The sequence below is a fragment of the Vicugna pacos genome, unplaced genomic scaffold (assembly GCF_048564905.1).
Source record: "Vicugna pacos unplaced genomic scaffold, VicPac4 scaffold_19, whole genome shotgun sequence".
Lineage (NCBI taxonomy): Eukaryota > Metazoa > Chordata > Mammalia > Artiodactyla > Camelidae > Vicugna > Vicugna pacos.
In genome coordinates, this window is record NW_027328740.1 from 9,231,126 (window position 1) to 9,234,971 (window position 3,846).

Below are 3,846 nucleotides of genomic sequence, written 5' to 3' on the forward strand. Positions count from 1 at the left end.
TCTTGTTGAAATCTTCAGCCAATGAAGACAACAGACAAGAATTTTTAATCTCAACTCTTCTTTTTATTCTCACTAAAAGCTGGGGACAGCCTCGTTTAACATTTGGATTATGATACAAATGCAGCTACAACCAATGGAGAAACATTTTAGTAAAATTTTAAACCAAAATACAAGACTACAATAAGGCTAACTTATAAAACCTCAGATTCCACGTTTACAATGCAAAGATAATATCATCAAAATATGAACATTGCTGACGATATTTTGAAGTTCCTTATTTGGAAACTATGCATTTAAATAGTATACTCATCAAATTTAAGAAGTCAGCCATTGCAGTAACAGTGAATGCCACTTTTTATAAGCAGCCTTAATACCTTTATTTAGATTTCTGGAATTATTCATAGTTGCAAACAAAGTTTCTCATAATATTGACTACTTAAGGCACTATCCTCATTTTTTAGAAAAAATAAAGGATTTTAGCCTTAGTAGTTTTATACAATTTTCAAAATTTAGCTTTACTTTTATATTATCATTGATTGATATACAAAATAAAATTTTATATATAAGTTACCATGTGGTAACTAAAATTTCTGAATACCTTTCTTAAAACAGAGACTTCTTTTTCTACTGCCAGAAAGTCAGCTAAACAAGCAGAACCTTGAAAATTCTACCGCACCTTCTTAAACCCATATAGGTTTAGCTGTCTAAGTAAACTTTTCATACTTCCAGTTTCAAATATTCTGAAAGGGGCCTTTCTTTCCAAAACTTCCTTCTTAAAGACATCTTCATCAATCACTATGAAATATCCATTATCATCCCACCAGATGGATTTAAATTGGTCACTCCCAGCTATTTTCCAGAGTTTTCTTGGAAATGTCAGATAACGAAAATCATTATCTTCATCTGGTTCAGAGACACAATGTGTGTATCATGGTGTTTTTATCAAGGATTCTTCAGACAAAGTCTGAAAAGCATTTTCTTCAATCATAGACCTCAAGTCCAAGTCCCCAGAAAATGTTTGATCACACAATAGAGATCTACCGGATTTTGCTGAACCAGTTGGTCCATCTTTACAAGACACAACTTGAATTTCTGAAGAATCATGTGCCATCTCAATTAAATTTATCAACAGCTACTTTTCTAATCTGCATGATTTTGAGCACTGCAGCATCAAATGCTGCTTTAGCAGGCCTGCACAGATAAACTGCTAGACCTTCACAATGAAACTCAACTTGAGTAGCTGTGACATTACAAAACAACTGGACTCTCAGCAACTCAAGTGTAACATTCAGCCAGTGTTTACTTGTCATTCATCCAGTTAAAATGAAACATATAGGATGCTTATATTTAAAGTGTGATTTGCAAATATTATCCCAACAAAATCTTTCTAAATAATTTAATTTTGGGGTCTATGAAATAAAACCAATCTCCTTCCTTTTGTACAGAAATTTTTACCAGATTTAAGAACAGAGTATAAGTAATGCACAAAATATATAAAATAATATTAAAGTTTTAGAATTTAAAGTGAAATTTGTGTAAATCCAGTACAGATAATGTATATCTATTTCAGTATCATTTGTAATTAAAGTGAAACATAATTTGATTTGGAAATGGAAATAAGTATTTTTCTGTGTACTTTATAATAAGTAGCTCTATATTCATAACATGAGCAGAATAAATATCAGTTTATTTGTATTGTATAAAAAATAAATGGTAAATAAGTATGAAATAAAATTAGATAAAAATAATGAATCAAATTTAAGAAATCCCAAGGGGCAGAAGTTTTGTTTTAAATTTCAATTAAGTTCTATAAGTAAAACAAATGTATGTTAATATTCTACTCTAAAATTACAAAAGAGAAAATCTTATAGTATATTTACAAATGTATACTTTTGCCATTCTTTCAGTCAGAGGTTTTTCAGTCCTTAGAAGGAACAAATTTTCTTTTCATCTTTATAATCCAAACCCTTGAGCCTTCTGTTAAGTGTTCCAAAATGATGTTGATAAATACACTTATGCAAAAGATCCTGGGTTAAATAAGCAGTGCCTCCATTAAGGGGCAAACAAAGAAACAATCAAAAAAGAAAGAAATAACACTATATGTGTGTTCGGGTGGAAAATACCATGTAATGCATTTTAGGAAGCAATTTGTATCTCAGTCCTGAAACAGATAACATTGGTAGTAAAATCCGGCATTTTAAGGCAAGGGTTTTGTTCACTAATTGTAAATAATAGTTACGTTGTGTATCAGTAAACCGTAGAAAATCCAGTTCTGCCAAAAGTTATATTCTTTATTTAGAAATATATTCCATTAAACATGAGCCAATTTCAAAATGAGGGATAAAATTTTTAAATAGATAATTGTAAACTCAAGCTACAATGTGAATTTTTCTTTCAGTATGTGTACATTCCATTCTAAATAAACATAAGCAACCTGAATACATTGCATATTATAAGTATTATAAACTATACTTAAGTTGGATTTAGTCCTCATTCATAAATATTACTTATCATATGCAAATCAATATATGTGATACAATCCCTTAAAAAGCAGAGAATTCAAAAAAGCATTCTCAAAAAATGTGGGAAAATTTTTCACAGATCTGATCTTTACTATTTTATAAAAATATTCTTAAGAAATTCACTTTAAATAGAATGTAACTAAACATAATATAAGCCATATATGAAAAACCCATGACTAACGTCACGTTCAATGTTAACTTACAGGAAGGTGTTCCTCTGGTCCAGTAATAAGAAAAGCTAGCTCATTCTCACAGGTACTAAATTACACTACTTGAAGCCCTAGCCAGAACAACTAGTCAAGAAAAAATATAAAAGGCATCCAACTTGTAAAAAAGCAGTAAAATTTTTACAGATGACATAATTATGCATAGATAGAAAACTCCATATACTCCTCCAGTGACTGTTGCAAATAATGTACAAACTTAGTAAACGTACAGAATACAAAATCAATATGCAAATATCCGTTGCATTTTTATATAGTAACAACAAATTATCAGAAAGAGAAATTAGGAAAACAATTGTCTGCATATTTATACCAAAAGGGATAAATTAGGAATACATTTGATAAGTGAAATAAAAGATCTAAACATTGATCTATAAATTACAGGTGCAAGAAATATAAGTAACCAAAATAAATAGAAAGATATTCTCTGCTTATGGATTGTATACAATATGAGGAACTATTCTAATGTATCTTTTACATGTTCAATCTCCCCTGCACTAATTATTGAGGAGAATGTCAATTCTTCATTTTATTCTCTTGCTTCCTTTTTCATGGTTTAATTGATCATAGGTGTGAGGGATTATATGTGGTTGCTCTATTCTCTTCTATTAATTGGTGTCTGTTTTTGAGCCAGTATCATGTTGTTTAAATTACTAAAGCTTTTTTGGACTGTTTAACATCAGAGAACTTTACACTATTAGATTTAATACACTTTTTCAAGATCATTTTAGCAACTCATAATCTATGCGGTTACATATAAATTTTGAAATTACCTGTTCTATTAAATGGAAAAATCTCATGGGTACTTTGACATGAATCACACTAAATGTAGATTGCTTTGGGTAGTGTGGTTGTTTCAACCACATTGTTTCACATCATTAACATAAGAGATCTTTTCATTTCTTTGGATCACTTTTAATTTCCTTCATCAATGTTTTCAATTTTTTAATGTATATGATTTCTCTTATTTGTTAACCTCATTTCTGTATATTCTATTCATATATATATAATTATATATATTATATTTGTAAACACGTTTCATACACAAATACAACAGGCATAAGGCAGTGGCAAGACATATTCAAAATCCTGAATGAAAG

At 29.5% G+C, this 3,846-nt stretch overlaps 1 pseudogene; it reads right to left on the reverse strand.

Moving 5' to 3' along the window:
• Positions 1 to 556: 556 nt before the first annotated feature.
• LOC140693374 (heat shock transcription factor, Y-linked pseudogene) lies at positions 557 to 1,111 on the reverse strand (annotated as a pseudogene).
• Between the last annotated feature and the right edge of the window lie 2,735 nt (positions 1,112 to 3,846).